Source organism: Arachis ipaensis, chromosome B9, assembly GCF_059453495.1.
Source record: "Arachis ipaensis isolate K30076 ecotype BB chromosome B9, ASM5945349v1, whole genome shotgun sequence".
Taxonomy (NCBI): Eukaryota; Viridiplantae; Streptophyta; class Magnoliopsida; order Fabales; family Fabaceae; genus Arachis; species Arachis ipaensis.
The window spans coordinates 104,440,849-104,459,832 of record NC_142444.1 but is presented as its reverse complement, the minus strand read 5'-3'; the positions used below and the strand labels follow the sequence as shown (position 1 = coordinate 104,459,832).

At 35.2% G+C, this 18,984-nt stretch overlaps 1 long non-coding RNA gene across 6 annotated transcripts; it reads left to right on the top strand.

Annotated features, from left to right (window-relative positions):
• The first annotated feature begins 7,969 nt into the window (after positions 1 to 7,969).
• Positions 7,970 to 18,757, top strand: LOC107619183 (uncharacterized). 6 transcript variants are annotated; one of them, XR_015900033.1, is made up of 7 exons: positions 7,970 to 8,575; positions 8,756 to 8,828; positions 8,914 to 9,065; positions 11,783 to 11,822; positions 14,780 to 15,341; positions 15,522 to 15,832; positions 18,495 to 18,757. It is a non-coding gene; the product is annotated as an uncharacterized LOC107619183 (long non-coding RNA). The 6 variants fall into 6 exon arrangements; XR_015900032.1 differs by having other exon boundaries at positions 14,780 to 15,594; positions 15,724 to 15,832; XR_015900030.1 differs by having other exon boundaries at positions 14,780 to 15,832.
• Positions 18,758 to 18,984: the final 227 nt, after the last annotated feature.

Below are 18,984 nucleotides of genomic sequence, written 5' to 3'. Positions count from 1 at the left end.
CTTGCATGCAGATCCATACTCTCTCGTTGGGTCGTCATCCAGCACGACTGCTTCGACCAAAGGGAGACCGCCACCTATTGCTACTACTACCCCCTCCCGTCAGGAGCCTCAGATACATGATGCTCGGTTTCTTGTACGGTTTAGAATTTCACAAATAAATTCTCGTTGCAAGTATAGTTCTAAACCAACAAAGAATTCTCACATACAAAAATATTGGTTTTGTCACGTGTACAAACCCCAATAAAAATTAACCGAAGTATTTAAACCTCGGGTCGTTCACAAGGAATTGCAATGAAGTGGTCAATTTTGGCTATGAAGAACAAGGGGTTTGATTGATAAAAAGGGCAAGGAATATAAATGACAAGAAAAGTAAAGAGAACAATTAAAGAAAGCAACTAATAAAGAGAGACATTCATGGCAAGGATTGAGAATATAGGCTTTCTATCCTAGTCACTAATAACAATAATTAACAAAAATTTATCCTATTTCGTCGTCTCCAATGTTGGAAGAAGGTGTAAGTTATCTTCCATGAGAGAAAGTCAAACAAGACTAGTTAATCTAAATCCAAAAATCCCAATCAACTTACTAATGGAATTAGCAAGAGATTAAAGTCAATGGAAGTCATATTAACTAACAACTCTAGATCACCAACATGAATTGGGTATTCATGACTCAAGATTACCTAATCATTCTTTCCAAGCCTAGAATGCTCAAAATCTACTCTAACATCCAACCAAGCATTTTGTCAAATACTTGGAAGGCATAAAAGGAAAGCATGGTAAAAGTGCGAGAAATATAAATCTACTAACTACCAATTGCAAGGAAATTAAAATTCACAACTCAAATTAACAATAAAAGAACATCAAACATCAAATTCCATTAAATGTAAACCAAATCCAACATGAGCATTCATAAACATGAAAGAAGCATAAAAGTAAAATTAACAAGAGAACCAAGAAGAATTGAAGTATTAGAACAAGGAATTGCAAAAGAAACAAGATGAAATCAAGTAATCAAATCTAGATCCAAGAGAAATTAACATAATCCTAAACCTAATTCTAGAGAGAAGAGGGAGTTTCTCTCTCTAGAAAACTAACTAAAGGCTCATTATGACTAACTAAGTGCTCCCCCATTTGCTCAATCTTCAATTCTGCATCAAATACCCTCAGAAACGAGTTGGAATTAGGCTTGGGCAGCTCAGAAATCACCCCCAGCGATTTCACTTTAAGTGGGCCACGTGCGAACATCGACGCGTACGCGTGTTTGACGTGTACGCGTCGCTTGGCTATTTCTTATCCATGCGTACACGCCATGTACGCGTACGCGTCGCCATGCAACTTCACTTCCACGTGCACGCATCTGCGGTGCGTGCGCGTCCATTATATACTCCCAATCCTTGTTTCCTCATGCATTCTCCACTTTGCATGCTTTTCTCTTCACTTCTTCCATCCAATACTTGCCTTATAAACCTGAAATCACTCAACAACACATCAAGGCATCGACTGGAATTAAAGTGAATTAAATTCACCAATTTAATGGGCCTAAAAAGCATGTTTTTACACTTAAGCACAAATTAAGGGAGAATTACAAAACCATACTATTTCATTGAATAAATGTGGGAAGAGGTGATAAAATCCCCTAAAATAAGCACAAGATAAACCACAAAATTTGGGTTTATCAAACCTCCCCACACTTAAACTAAGCATGTCCTCATGCTAAAATCAAGAAAGAAGCAAAGGGTATTAACATTTATTCAATTTGAACTACCTAAATGTATCCTATCTAAATGTAACTATCTATATGAATGCAATCACTTGGTCAAAATAACTCAACTTCCAAGAGAACATGTGTAGGCATAAGGGCTAGAACAATAGGAATCAATTCAAACCAAACCAAACCCACAATTGCATTGAATTATCAAAAAGATTTACAAACTTGCATGAAGAAGAATGATCATAGTAAAACCATGTAATTGAGCAATCGAACCCTCACCAGATGTGTATCCGCTCTAATCACTCAAGTGTTTAGGGGTTGATTTACTCAATTCTTCCCTAATCATGATTTCCAAGATTTGTTCTTTATCTAACAACCAACAATCATTCAATGCATGCATACAATCATCATGAGGACTTTCCATAAGGCTGCAATGGGGTTAGGGTCAAGGTAGGGTCATATATGGTTAAGTGGACTAAAATTTGCATGACATAGAGATCTGACAAACAATTCCTTGAACTAACCATGTCAACGCATATCACGGGAAACAAAACAGAAATGGAAATGCTAACCACAATAACCTAAGGATTGAACTTGGTGTAAGTCAAGTAAATCTCAAATTCAAAGGTGTCAAGTTCAATTCTAGGTGGCAAGTTAGGAACAAAACCATTTTCTAGAAATTTAGGCAGCATTCCGGCAGTGATTCGGGTGTTCTTGGATAGCAAAAAGCAGCAAAAATCACATACGAATCCAAGAATTGCATCAAACATGATAAAAGTATGAATTACATATGCACAGGCAACATCAAACACAATTTACACAATTGAAGCTCATCAAGGCAGCAGTGAAAAAGCAGCATGGCAGTAGCATAGTTTCACAGAGCATCATACTAACATCACTCAGCAAACAAGCAGTATTGAGTAAGTAAACACAAACGGAGCACTTATCAGGCCTAGAATCTTCTAACCACAACCTATCTACTTAACAGCATACATTTCTATCTAACCTAACAAATAGAATTAAACAGTAATCTAATCAAAAAATTGATAGACAAAATTAATAAAAGAAAGTAAAGGAACAAAGCAGAAGGCAGTGGAAAACCTAGCAGGGTAGCAGAAGCAGAATTGGAAATGGTAAGAGGAGGAAGGGACGAACGAGGGAAGGCAGAACCACCAAGGACAGCGGCCTGGCTCGTGGCGGCGCAAGTGGCGGCGCGGGCATAGTAGGGGGTAGAGGAATGGGCGCTCTGAGCAGAGGAGTGGTGAAGCGATAAGGGAGAGAATGGTTGAAGAAGAAGAAGAAGGTTGGTGGTGGTTGGTTCACAGGCGGCGACAGAGGTGGCCGGACGGTGACGAGCAAAGAGAAGCAGTGAGAGGGGTAAAAGAGGTAGAGGTGAGAAGAGAAGAGGGAAGAGAAGATAGAAGGGGGAAGGAGTGGTTGCGGTGGGTCGGTGGCAGGATGAGGTCGCCGGACGGTGGCTGATGAACGGATTTTTGCTAGTAAAGAATTCACAATAAATTCCCGTTGCTAGTATAGTTTCTAAACCAACAAAGAATCCTTTCATACAAAAAATTTGGTTGTCACTAAAACAAACCCAATAAAATTAAACCGAAGTACTTAAACCTCGGGTCGTCTCTCAAGGAATTGCAGGGAGGTGTAGTTATTATTGATTGTGGAAAAGTATCTTTTTCGGTTTTTGAAATAAGGAACAAGGAAAGTAAATTTCAAGAAAGTAAACTAATAATTAAGAAAGGCTCTTGGCAAGGTATGAGAACTAGAAGTCCTATCCTAGTTATCCTTATCAATTGTGATGAGAATTGTCCATTGCTCCCACTTAGTTAACCTTTAACTATGAAGGAAAGTCAAGTGGATGAATCAATTTGATTCCTCAAGTCTTAGTCAACTCCTAAGGAAAGACTAGCTTTAGAGGGATCCAAATCAACTAGCAACTTCCCAATTATCAATCAACAAAGGAGTTTGATAATTCAGGAGTCTCTAATTACTCAACCAAAACCAAAAGGACATAAAAAGCTAATTTAAAACCCTCCCAAGCATTTTATCAAACACTTGCAAGGCACAACATAAAGGCATAGAAAAGCGATAAGAGAATGTAAATACCAAAACCAACAATTGTAAAATCAATGATAACAAATAATAGAAGAAGCAATAAATATGAAATACCTCAACTTGCATTAATAAGAAATTGAATCTAACATGAAGAGTTCATAAATTCAATTGGGATGATAAATAAACTAGAATGCTAAGACAATTAAAAGTAGAAGAGAAACAAAATTAAAGGAACATTGAACCTAGAATTGAGAAGAAATAAACCTAAAACTAAGAGAAATCCTAAAACCTAGAGAGAGGAGAGAGCCTCTCTCTCTAGGAACTACATCTAAAACTTAAAATTGTGTGTATAAATTTTGTGTGAATGAATGATTGAATGATTCCCCCACTTTGTAGCCTCTAATATGTGTTTTCTGGGCCAAAAACTAGGTCCAAACTCAGCCCAAAATCACCCCCAGCGTTTTCTGCATTTTCTGCACGTGGCGCATGTCACGCGTACGTGTCAGTCACACATACGCGTCGATTGACAAAAATCCTGGTTACGCGTACGCGTCAGTCACGTGTACGCGTCGCTTGTCTTCTGCACTAGTCACGCATACGCGTCAAGTACTCGTGCGCGTCGATCCTCGCTGGTTAGCTCCTTAGTTTCTTGTGTTCCTTCCATTTTTGCAAGCTTTCTTTCCATCCTCTAGGCCATTCCTACCTTATAAAGCCTGAAAACACTTAACACATATATCAAGGCATCGAATGGTAATAAGAGAGGATTAAAATTAGTAATTTAAGGCCAAAGAATCATGTTTTCAATCATAGCACAGAATCAACAAGGAAAATGTAAAACATCTGAATTGTCTGAATAAGTGTGAGTTTAGTGGATAAAATCCACTCAATTAAGTACAAAATATACCACGAAATAGTGGTGCATCAAATCCCCCCACACTTAAACATTAGCATGTTCTCATGCTAAGCTCAAGGAGACAAAAGAATGAATGGCGGAAAGTAAGACTCATGAAATGTAACCTATATATGCAACTATATGCTAAGATGTTTCTGTCTACTTGGTTAAAAGTAAACAAGTTCTCCAAGACAAACATAAATCAGATTCCACTAATTCGAACCATGCAATAAAAGACAACTAAACTTGTAAGAAGATAGCTCATGAAAGCAGGGAACATAAAATCAAGCATTGAACCCTCACTGGTAGTGTATATGCACTATAATCTCTCAAGTGTCTAGGGTTAATTCACTCTATTCTTCTCTAGTCATGCTTTCTAGACTTTGTTCTTCATCTAACCAGTCAACAAAAATTTTGTACACCAATGCAAACATCATGAGGTCTTTTCAAGGTTGTAATGGGACTAAGGTAATGGTGAGGATATATGTATGGCCAAGTGAGCTAAAATATGAATCTTTGATTAACCTAGGCTTTCACCTAACACACACATCCTATATATATGAAATTATTCCTAGCTTCCCATAATTCCCACTTTTGTATCACATACTCATGTACCAAATATTCCTTTAGTTTTATCACATATGCATTGATCTTTTATTAAACATAACATTGGAGTAATTTTGTCCCTTTATTTATTTATTTATTTATTTATTTAAATATTTTTAGTTTTTCATTTTTTTTTTATTAAAAATATAAAAGTAAACATAACATATCAATGCACATAGATTTTTTTAATTTTTTTGGTCTCACATAAGTAGGTACCCAAATTCCCAATATTTTGTCAATGAAACATTGTACACTTTCATCAACCCAAGTTCCCACAGTTCCCCACACTTAATTGACACACAATCTCTATCTTAAGCTAACCAAAGATTCAATTGGAGTAATTAATTGTTTTCCGCTTAAGGCTAGTAATGTGGTAAAATACAGAACAAATGGGGATTAAAAGGCTCAAGGTGGCAAACAAAGGTGACTGAAATGGTAGGCTATTTACGATAAGTGACTAATAACAAATGATGGCCTCAATCATATGCAAGCATGTAAATACACTAAACAATGGACATATAGAATTGAACAAAATATAGATTACAATCATAGAGAAGGGAACAGACAAGAATAAAATATTATGGTTAAATAATATAACCATGTAATTAAGCTCAAATCTCACAGGTTGTGTGTTCTTTAGCTATAATTCATGTTCCAAATTACAATCTTCAAACAAGTTTAACAAAAAAGTTTTAATTTAAATTAGTGACATTCTATAAAAAGGGTCTTGAAAAAGAACTTATCACTCTAACCAAGTAGTGGTAGAAGAACATGCACAAAATCAAACAAACATGCAATCAAACATGCAAATACAACAACTAATTTAACAAGGAAAATTAAACATTGGTGTTGAAATAGGAAATAACTAACCCACAGAAGTCGGTATTGACCTCCCAACACTTAAAGATTGCACCATTCTCGGTGCATGCTAAGATGTGCAAGTGGACAAGCTGCTACAACTGATACTTTTCTCCAAAGATTATGCAAATGGATTTGTCTGTCGCCCCATTGAGAAGCTTCTCTTTTTCTTTCTCGGTGGCCATCCTGAAAGAAGAGAAAAAAGAAGAAGAGTAACCCAGAAACAAAGATAGAAAACAATTAAAATATGGGTGGTTAATGCCAAATAATGAGGATTACAATTACATGGTAGCTACAACATGCAAGTGAGAAAATAGTAGAAGCAAATGGCATATCAATAGTGCAAAAATTGCAACGATGGGGAAGAGATAGTAGGTCATGAAAGACAATATAAATTCATGTCAATGCAAAAGGAATACAGGTATCATAAAAATTGGCATTTCACAAATAAATAATATCACCCAACAATGTTAAACAAGTCACTAAGCACCAAAATAATACCAGAAAAGATACAACAGTTGAATAAGAACATTTGACACCAATGGAAAAAGAATACTTTAGAAAAGAAGATAAAAATATGCACAAAATTAAAATGCAATGAATGAAAGTATGCAAATAAATTAAGTAAAATAGAATGAAAGTGAAGAAGGATGAGAAGTTAAAGAGATGAAGAAGAAGAAAGTAAGAAAGTAGGAGGAAAGAAGGAGAAAGGATAGAAGAAAGAAGTAAGAATTTAAAAACAGGGCGCGACGCGTACACGTGGATGGTCTGAAGGCGAAAAGACGCGCACACGTCAGAGATGCGTACGCGTGGTGTGATTTTGTAACTCTAGCACAGTTCCAGCGCGAGGGCAGCACAACTCTCGGGTCAAACACCCATTAACGCCGATTGCCATATCCGTGCGTGCGCGTGCTTGACGCGTACGTGTGGATTCCCCAAGTTGCAAGTGACGCGTGTAACATCCCGTATTTTTGAAAATCTAAATATAAATAAATTGTGATTTTATCTTATTAAGTTTAAACTTTATAATTTTAGAAATTATTTTGTTAAAAATAATTAAATAGATTCGGAGATAATTTTATTTCGAATCAATTAATATTTTTAAGTAATCTAATTATAAGGGAATATTTTGTATAATTTTAGTAATTGAAAAATAATAAAGAATTGTACAATTTAATTTAAGTAACTTTTATCCTGAAAAAGTTACGATTTATTTTACTAATTTGATATCTTATTTTATGAATTAATTAATTAAGAGTAATTAAATTAGTTTTATTCATATTTGAAGTTTAAGTTAATTAATATTCTTATGTAATTTTTATAATTGGTTATCTCATATGCTTTGGAAATAAAATTTAGTAATGAAAGTGTTATATATTTAATTTAAGTAATTTCTATTATGAATGAATTATGGTTTATTTTATTAGTTTGAACTTTTAGAGATTAATTTATTAGGAATGATTAAATGGATTTTTATAAATACTTTAAGTTTAAGTAATTTTATTATAATTAGATATTTTGTAAATTGAAATTAAAGTTTCAGATATAGAAAAATAATAGAGATTTGTATGATTTAATCTAGAAAATTGATATTTGAATTTAAATTGTACTTTACAAAATATAATTAACTTGTTCATTTTATAATGTAAATTAGAAATAATTGATTGAACTTAGAAATATGTTGATAAATAATGTTTCTAAATATTTTTAATATAGTATATTTGATTCTAAAATTACTGTACCGTTCAATTTTATCAAAATATCTATTCATATCTATCCATATTACTTTATAAAATCCTAATTTCTAACCCTAATTCCTAAAATTAACTCAGAACCCTAATTTCCCCGATTCCTAAACCTAATCGCCGCAGCCTCACCCTCTTTCAACCTACAAACGCATACACACTGAAGAAATGGGGAAACAGAGAGAAAGATCTGAGAAAGAGAGGAAAGCGAAGGGAGACAGCGCTGGCTGGGCCTCGCTGCCGCTGCCGTCGCCGTCGAGCTGAGGGAAAGAGAGGGAGCTTCACCGCGCCGTCATCCAACCGGTCGAGTCTGCTGCCTCACCGCCGCCTCCTTCGTCGCGCGCTACTGCCGGCCTGGAATCGCCGCCACTGCACCTTGCCCGCTTGTCGCCACCGTTCCGTGGAGTCCGCCCTGGTGCCGGTTGAACAGGGATGAGGGAGAGGCGTCGAGAGAGAGATGCAATGGAGGTCAGAGGGAAGAGCTGCCATCACCGCCGTTCCGTCTATGAAGCCTGAGCTCGTGTTGCCTTCCTGAGCTTCGGCGCCGCCGTGGAGGAGAGTGGAGTAGTCACCGTCGTTGGAGAGAGGGAGAGCCAGAGGAGGACGAGACGTGTGAGAAAGGAGACGCACAGGGGAGGAACCGTTCCTCTGCCGCCGCTATCGCCGGAATTCCTGGTCGCCGTCGTCGTTCATGGTGAGTCAGTTAAGTCATAGCCATGAGAACCACTACCTCTGAACCCCAGTTGTTCTGTTGCAATCCTGTATTTTCCTCTGATATTCTCGACTCTGTTCTGCTTTTCTTTTGTTTTGTCATTCTTATTTCGTTGGTGTCCCTGCTGTTCTAACCGATTGGATTGGTGCTGCTGCTGCTAAGACGTATGCCCTGCTCTCTAGTTTCTGTTTTTCCCGAGTACCAGAGCTGCTGCTCCATTCCTGTATTTCTTTTGGTAAGATAGGTTTTGTTCTACAATCAATATTCTGATTACTGCTCCTTTGATAATCTGTTCTGTTTTACCCTTGCATTTGCTTCAGCCTCTATTAAATTCCCTTCCAAAATTGTTGTTGCTGCTACTAGAGTTGTGGGTGATGCCGCTGCCGTTCCAGTTGTATTGGAGTGACTACCTGCCACAAATTGGGGATAAAGGAAATTGTTACGTTAGATAATACTATTCCGGCTAATTGAGGTAGGGGGTTTAAAACGATTTCAATTTAAGAATGCCTGCAAGGTTTATTGAATAACTGCAAATAGATTTAATAGCTGTGAGTAATTGATTGATTATGTAATTATTGAATTGTAGCTGAAATTGTGATTGGAATGGTTGAGATTGTGATTTGGAATTGTTGATTTGTGATATTGATTGATTATGTGGATTGGGAATTGCTTGATGACTAATTGTTGAGAATTTCTGAATTTTAATGGGTTATGTTGGATTTGTTGCCGTTGAGTTGTTATTTGGTATATTGTAATGTTAATGAACTTGGTTGGTGGTTGATTTGGAATTGGTTTTGAAGGGTTGGATTTTGAATACTAAATAGATTGCTGAAAAACTGATTTTTGAAATAAAAAGGTGACTTTGGAAGTGAATTAGTTATTCAACGATAATCGAAATGATATAAGAGCAAAGGCTGAGTAAAGTATAATAAAAGTTGTTGTTGGGACTCAATTTTGAGAAGTTTGAATTAATTATAGAACTAGTTATGATTTTTCAAAGTTAAAATGTAAAACTTGATTTTCTGCTTATTTTTAAAGGAAGCCGAAAACTTTGAAAAACTATAACTATTTCTGTGATTATCGGAATTGCGTGGGACCAAGTCCGGATTGAGCTTGGGGATATAGGGAACTGGACTGCTGAATTTGAGACTTTTTCACTAAGTTTATGATTTATGGTGAATTTTTGAATCATAGATGTCAAAACTGGTTTTTCTGCAGCAGCAACTTGATTCCTCTATTGGAAATTCTGTAGTTTGAATTTTGAAATGGAACTAATTTTAAATAAAACTTTATTCCTATTATTTTAATGCCATAAAATTTCAGAACAATTGGACTTGTAGTTTTAAAGATATGAATTTTTGAAGGATGATGCATTATGCTGAAAAAGCCAGATTCTGTTTCCTTAAATTAGTAACTTTGGGAGTTTATAACTTTTGATCCTGGATAGATATTGAGATGCAACCAATTGGAGGTGAAAATTAAGTATGTTTAGTATATGTGATTTAAATTTCAGGATTTTCTATGTTTTAATAAGTGAGTTATGGGACTTGGAAGAGGTTGTGTTCAATGATTTGTAAAACAGAATTCTGCAGAAAATTACCTTACTTCCAAGCTACGTAACTCCTTCATTAAAAATGGTATGACCCTGGAACCAATTTAGAAAGAAATTTGGATGAGTTATGTTTAACTACATTCATTTTTAAGGTAGTTGGATTTAATTTGGATTTTATATGAAATTTCAAATGTTGTATGGTGCTGCTGTCTTTTGGATTTAAAATACTGCAGAACAGTCACGGTTTTGCTTATATTCCCGAAGCTAGAGACAACGAAAAATTATGATTTTTGATTTAATAGAAGGTTTAATCCGAGACGGTCGCATGGATTTAAAGTTTGCATAATTCCGAATTCATTTGATATTTTAAAAACAAAATGGAAATCAGGCTGCCAAGTTGTGTTGGTAATTATTTTGGATATGGAATTTAAGAAATAGATTTTCTATTATCAAATGTTTTTGAGAATATATTGCTGTGGCAAATGTTGAAAGAGGCTGATGAACTGTTGAGAAAGAAGGAACCCGTAAGGGTGGATAAGTCCTATTTTTAAAGGAGATTATGTCCAAATTTTTATAAAAAATATAAGGACTTGATCAAAATAAATATTTAAGGCTTATTTAATGATAATAACTTCAATGGTTCTTTTGAGAAAAGAATATTTGGTTTATGAGATTGTTGGTAGGGGCGTGGGTCTAGTCCCGCTTGCTCAGTGCGTAAACCATTATGCAGGGATGGTGGTTTTGTTCCGCCTGCAGTAAGGACGGTGGTTTTATCCCGCTCACGTATTGATAAATTGTTTAGCAAGGACGGTGGTGTGATCCCGCTTGCTTATTAGTTTATGTACCCAGTAAGGATGGTGGTTTAATCCCGCTTACTGTGGAGGCAAGGACGGTGGTTTAATCCCGCTTGCGTGTTCCGGGCAAGGATGGTGGTTTAATTCCCACTTGTCTATGGAACCTACGGATAAGGATGGTGGTCTAATCCCGCTTATCCGAGTCGGGTCTGGCAACATAACCGACGCGTTAGCTCATGGCCAGTAGGACAGGCATGCATCATATGCATCTATGTGACATTGTTTGGGTGTGTATATTGTAATTGGTTTGCCTAAGTGAATAATTCTGTTAACTGCTAATTGCTATACTTGATATAATTGCTCTTGATTGTGTTTGAACCTCATTACTTGTGTTTGTAACTGATTGGCTGGATTGTGGTGAATTGGGTGCTGGTTGAATTGCTTGGGCCTGAGGCCATGATTGGATTGTGTTTGAGGTTTAGTAAGTATGAAAGATTGAGCTGGTTCAGCATAGACTTAATGAACCTATGCTTGGAACAGATTAGTCATTCATACGGTCTAGGAAAACTTTTAAGATTTTTATAAAGGAAAATATGGGTTTAGAATTTTGGATAATTAATTGATGCTTTATAAAATTTTGGATTTTTGAATGTTATGCGGTTGGTTTTCAAAATAAAAGGTTGACACGGCGAGTAAAGATCACTGCAAATGAAAACAGTTTTCTTTTAAATACTTTTGAGTGAAATTAACTATTTGCGTTTTGTTCTTTACTTTTACGGCATTCTCGACCTCTACTGAGAACATGTGGTTTGGTTCTCACCCCCAAATTTTTCACCCTTTCAGCGACAGGTTTGAAGACGCAATTTGAAGCTGCGAGCGATCAGTACGCTTTCTTTATGGTTTTAATTGCTTTCATAGAGTTCCCTCGCTCTTGTCCTTTGAGATTTTATTTTACATAGAGGGGTAGGTTTATTATATTGTATTTGAGTTTTATTTAGTCTCTTTTGTATAAGAATTATTATCAATAATATTTATGTGATTATTATTATTTGTGAATGTTTGAATTATGACTTTAATGAATAAAAAAAAAAACAAAAATTTTCTGGCATTTTCTTAAAACTGAAATGCGAACTCGATACAAAGGCTTGATAATTAAGTAGTTAATACTAGAAAAGGTTACGTAATGTTCTTTCTAGTAGAAATACCTTGACTTAAGCAAGGTATTTTGCTGGATGGGACGTTACAATATGGTATCAGAGCAGTCCTTCCTGTAGAGCCTTGGGAGTGGACTTACTATGCTTCATTGCATACTCTGAGTGTCTGTCATGCTTTATAGCTTGTTCTGATGACAAGAGTTTGTGTTTTATATGCATGACTGTCTGATGATTAATGCTATTAGTTTACCGTTGCATATCTCATGGTATCAAGTTTGGCCAACTTAATACTAATGATTTATGTATATGGAAATACTAATGGGTTATCATAGACGAAATAGAAGTGATAAGGTTAATGCGAATCACGAGGTTTTGGGGACGTTAGAAACTAAATTCTAGAGATTAGTTCCGTTTCGACGTATGCTCTTTATTCGTGCTTAGTGTTATCTCTTTCTCTATTAATTGTATTGGAATTTCTAGTTTCTGATCTCTTTCTTGCTAATCTTGTATTATCATTCGTGCATATCCTTGCTTGACTCTGTATCTAGTTGTTGTTTGAATCTTTTGAACCATTTATCCTATACCTTACCAACTCTATGCTCTTTGCTTTGAACTTGGATTTATTTCGGTGCAACATATCATTTCTTGTAATTTCCTTCTTGAGTATTTGTTTCAGATTCTCTTTGAGAAAAATTTCAATTTACATCTTTTCTTACTTGACTGTATCCACAACCCTTGCTTAAATTTTGATGGGATTGTTTTTAATTCAGCCTAGACTTTCTTACATAAACTTTGAAACTTCTTTATATAGTTTAATTTTGTTTATTTGTGATGCACCACTTATCTTTTATTGATTTATAGAAAATCTTATTTCAAAATTTATTCTTTAAATAGAAGCTGATTTTCAGCCAACTTTATTATACTTTTATAGCTATTCTTACCTAATTATGTATTTAAGTATCCTCCAAGATTTTTAAAGAAAATATTTTGCCCTTAACACCAAACAAGCTTTAATTTACAAACCATGCATGATTTGCTTGATCTGAAATTAAAATCGGTATAACGTATTATTTATACTAAGTTTAGTACCTTTGAAAAATGTTGGGTTTAAATATTTTCCTTTGAAAAAGATAAACTAATTTCTTTTGTTTCAAGTTGAAATTGTTCTAAATTGCTGTACTATATTTTCCATTACTGTTCATATCAAAACTCTTTAATTCAAAATCCTTTCTTAAGCTTTCAATTTAATTCTCCTTCCGGTATATTTCATTATTTATATATATCCTTGTTGTTTGATAATCTCACGTATTCCTTTAAATCCTTGCGAAATACCATCTTTGTCCAACTGTGAACTTGAGTATTCTTCCAATTTCTCGTATAAACCTTTCGTGCCGTTTGTTTTTCTCTTCTCATGTTTCGTATTTCTTATATGCGCTAGTTCTTAGGAACACGATCTATGTGTGAGGAAAGTGAATCTGGTTAGTCTACGAAGTTATAAGGAGTTATGGAGTTTTGAGACGACGAGAGGAAGTGATCATGCTTTGTTAAAAGTTGTGAACGAATATGTGCCTATTTGATTTTGGATTTGAAATATGGTTTGCGTCAAATTATTTTTATCAACTTTTGCACCACCTAATATATTCTCTTTTATGTTTATGTGATATGATTTTCTTGGTATCTTTAAAATATTCGAAAGGGGATGTGAATATGAATCTTTTCTCCATCTTATATCAATTTTCGAGGGCGAAAATTTTTGTAAGTTGGATAGAATGTAACATCCCGTATTTTTGAAAATATAAATATAAATAAATTGTGATTTTATCTTATTAAGTTTAAACTTTATAATTTTAGAATTTATTTTGTTAAAAATAATTAAATAGATTCGGAGATAGTTTTATTTCGAATCAATTAATATTTTTAAGTAATCTAATTATAAGGGAATATTTTGTATAATTTTAGTAATTGAAAATAATAAAGAATTGTACAATTTAATTTAAGTAACTTTTATCCTAAAAAAGTTACGATTTATTTTACTAATTTGATATCTTATTTTATGAATTAATTAATTAAGAGTAATTAAATTAGTTTTATTCATATTTGAAGTTTAAGTTAATTAATATTCTTATGTAATTTTTATAATTGGTTATCTCATATGCTTTGGAAATAAAATTTAGTAATGGAAGTGTTATATATTTAATTTAAGTAATTTCTATTATGAATAAATTATGGTTTATTTTATTAGTTTGAACTTTTAGAAATTAATTTATTAGGAATGATTAAATGGATTTTTATAAATACTTTAAGTTTAAGTAATTTTATTATAATTAGATATTTTGTAAATTGAAATTAAAGTTTCAGATATAGAAAAATAATAGAGATTTGTATGATTTAATCTAGAAAATTGATATTTGAATTTAAATTGTACTTTATAAAATATAATTAACTTGTTCATTTTATAATGTAAATTAGAAATAATTGATTGAACTTAGAAATATGTTGATAAATAATGTTCCTAAATATTTTTAATAGAGTATATTTGATTCTAAAATTATTGTACCCTTCAATTTTATCAAAATATCTATTCATATCTATCCATATTACTTTATAAAATCCTAATTTCTAACCCTAATTCCTAAAATTAACTCAGAACCCTAATTTCCCCAATTCCTAAACCTAACCGCCGCAGCCTCACCCTCTTTCAACGTACAAACGCATACACACTGAAGAAATGGGGAAACAGAGAGAAAGATCTGAGAAAGAGAGGGAAGCGAAGGGAGACAGCGCTGGCTGGGCCTCGCTGCTGTCGCCGTCGTGCTGAGGGAAAGAGAGGGAGCTTCACCGCGCCGTCATCCAACCGGTCGAGTCTGCTGCCTCACCGCCGCCTCCTTCGTCGCGCGCTACTGCCGGCCTGGAATCGCCGCCACTGCACCTTGCCCGCTTGTCGCCGCCGTTCCGTGGAGTCCGCCCTGGTGCCGGTTGAACAGGGATGAGGGAGAGGCGTCGAGAGAGAGATGCAATGGAGGTCAGAGGGAAGAGCTGCCATCACCGCCGTTCCGTCTATGAAGCCTGAGCTCGTGTTGCCGTCCTGAGCTTCGGCGCCGCCGTGGAGGAGAGTGGAGTAGTCACCGTCGTTGGAGAGAGGGAGAGCCAGAGGAGGACGAGACGTGTGAGAAAGGAGACGCACAGGGGTGGAACCGTTCCTCTGCCGCCGCTATCGCCGGAATTCCTGGTCGCCGTCGTCGTTCATGGTGAGTCAGTTAAGTCATAGCCATGAGAACCACTACCTCTGAACCCCAGTTGTTCTGTTGCAATCCTGTATTTTCCTCTGATATTCTCGACTCTGTTCTGCTTCTCTTTTGTTTTGTCATTCTTATTTCGTTGGTGTCCCTGCTGTTCTAACCGATTGGATTGGTGCTGCTGCTGCTAAGACGTATGCCCTGCTCTCTGGTTTCTGTTTTTCCCGAGTACCAGAGTTGCTGCTCCATTCCTATATTTCTTTTGGTAAGATAGGTTTTGTTCTACAATCAATATTCTGATTACTGCTTCTTTGATAATCTGTTCTGTTTTTACCCTTGCATTTGCTTCAGCCTCTATTAAATTCCCTTCCAAAATTGTTGTTGCTGCTACTAGAGTTGTGGGTGATGCCGCTGCCGTTCCAGTTGTATTGGAGTGACTACCTGCCACAAATTGGGGATAAAGGAAATTGTTACGTTAGATAATACGATTCCGGCTAATTGAGGTAGGGGGTTTAAAACGATTTCAATTTAAGAATGCCTGCAAGGTTTATTGAATAACTGCAAATAGATTTAATAGCTGTGAGTAATTGATTGATTATGTAATTATTGAATTGTGGCTGAAATTGTGATTGGAATGGTTGAGATTGTGATTTGGAATTGTTGATTTGTGATATTGATTGATTATGTGGATTGGGAATTGCTTGATGACTAATTGTTGAGAATTTCTGAATTTTAATGGTTATGTTGGATTTGTTGCTGTTGAGTTGTTATTTGGTATATTGTAATGTTAATGAACTTGTTTGGTGGTTGATTTGGAATTGTTTTTGAGGGGTTTTGAAGGGTTAGATTTTGAATACTAAATAGATTGCTGAAAAACTGATTTTTGAAATAAAAAGGTGACTTTGGAAGTGAATTAGTTATTCAACGATAATCGAAATGATATAAGAGCAAAGGCTGAGTAAAGTATAATAAAAGTTGTTGTTGGGACTCAATTTTGAGAAGTTTGAATTAGTTATAGAACTAGTTATGATTTTTCAAAGTTAAAATGTAAAACTTGATTTTCTGCATTATTTTTAAAGGAAGCCGAAAACTTTGAAAAACTATAACCATTTCTGTGATTATCGGAATTGCGTTGGACCATGTCCGGATTGAGCTTGGGGATATAGGGAACTGGACTGCTGAATTTGAGACTTTTTCACTAAGTTTATGATTTATGGTGAATTTTTGAATCATGGATGTCAAAACTGGTTTTTCTGCAGAACGTTTAATGCAGCAGCAACTTGATTCCTCTATTGGAAATTCTGTAGTTTGAATTTTGAAATGGAACCAATTTTAAATAAAACTTTATTCCTATTATTTTAATGCCGTAAAATTTCAGAACAATTAGACTTGTAGTTTTAAATATATGAATTTTTGAAGGATGATATTGAGATGCAACCAATTGGAGGTGAAAATTAAGTATGTTTAGTATATGTGATTTAAATTTCAGGATTTTCTATGTTTTAATAAGTGAGTTATGGGACTTGGAAGAGGTTGTGTTCAATGATTTGTAAAACAGAATTCTGCAGAAAATTACCTAACTTCCAAGCTAGGTAACTCCTTCATTAAAAATGGTATGACCCTGGAACCAACTTAGAAAGAAATTTGGATGAGTTATGTTTAACCACATTAATTTTGAAGGTAGTTGGATTTAATTTGGATTTTATATGAAATTTCAAATGTTGTATGGTGCTGCTGTCTTTTGGATTTAAAATACTGCAGAACAGTCACGGTTTTGCTTATATTCCCGAAGCTAGAGACAACGAAAAATTATGATTTTTGATTTAATAGAAGGTTTAATCCGAGACGGTCGCATGGATTTAAAGTTTGCGTAATTCTGAATTCATTTGATATTTTAAAAACAAAATGGAAATCAGGCTGCCAAGTTGTGTTGGTAATTATTTTGGATATGGAATTTAAGAAATAGATTTTCTATTATCAAATGTTTTTGAGAATATATTGCTGTGGCAAATGTTGAAAGAGGCTAATGAACTGTTGAGAAAGAAGGAACCCGTAAGGGTGGATAAGTCCTATTTTTAAAGGAGATTATGTCCAAATTTTTATAAAAAATATAAGGACTTGATCAAAATAAATATTTAAGGCTTATTTAATGATAATAACTTCAATGGTTCTTTTGAGAAAAGAATATTTGGTTTATGAGATTGTTGGTAGGGGCGTGGGTTTAGTCCCGCTTGCTCAGTGCGTAAACCATTATGCAGGGATGGTGGTTTTGTCCCGCCTGTAGTGAGGACGGTGGTTTTATCCCGCTCACGTATTGATAAATTGTTTAGCAAGGACGGTGGTGTGATCCCGCTTGCATATTAGTTTATGTACCCAGTAAGGATGGTGGTTTAATCCCGCTTACTGTGGAGGCAAGGACGGTGGTTTAATCCTGCTTGCGTGTTCCGGGCAAGGATGGTGGTTTAATTCCCGCTTGTCTATGGAACCTACGGATAAGGATGGTGGTCTAATCCCGCTTATCCGAGTCGGGTCTGGCAACATAACCGACGCGTGAGCTCATGGCCAGTAGGACAGGCATGCATCATATGCATCTATGTGACATTGTTTGGGTGTGTATATTGTAATTGGTTTGCCTAAGTGAATAATTCTGTTAACTGCTAATTGCTATACTTGATATAATTGCTCTTGATTGTGTTTGAACCTCATTACTTGTGTTTGTAACTGATTGGCTGGATTGTGGTGAATTGGGTGCTGGTTGAATTGCTTGGGCCTGAGGCCGTGATTGGATTGTGTTTGAGGTTTAGTAAGTATGAAAGATTGAGCTGGTTCAGCATAGACTTAATGAACCTATGCTTGGAACAGATTAGTCATTCATACGGTCTAGGAAAACTTTTAAGATTTTTATAAAGGAAAATATGGGTTTAGAATTTTGGATAATTAACTGATGCTTTATAAGATTTTGGATTTTTGAATGTTATGCGGTTGGTTTTCAAAATAAAAGGTTGACACGGCGAGTAAAGATCACTGCAAATAAAAACGGTTTTCTTTTAAATACTTTTGAGTGAAATTAACTATTTGCGTTTTATTCTTTACTTTCACGGCATTCTCGACCTCTACTGAGAACATGTGGTTTGGTTCTCACCCCCAAATTTTCCACCCTTTCAGCGACAGGTTTGAAGACGCAATTTGAAGCTGCGAGCGATCAGTAGGCTTTCTTTATGGTTTTAATTGCTTTCATAGAGTTCCCTCGCTCTTGTCCTTTGAGATTTTATTTTACATAGAGGGATAGGTTTAGTATATTGTATTTAAGTTTTATTTGGTCTCTTTTGTATAAGAATTGTTATCAATAATATTTATGTGATTATTATTATTTGTGAATGTTTGAATTATGACTTCAATGAATAAAAAAAAAACAAAAATTTTCTGGCATTTTCTTAAAACTGAAACGCGAACTCGATACAAAGGCTTGATAATTAAGTAGTTAATACTAGAAAAGGTTACGTAATGTTCTTTCTAGTAGAAATACCCTAACTTAAGCAAGGTATTTTGCTGGACGGGACGTTACAACGCGCACGCATCCTAGATGCGTACGCGTGGGTCAAATTGTGCGCAGAGCACACCGGCCGCACGATTCCATCACAACTTTCTGTTTGTT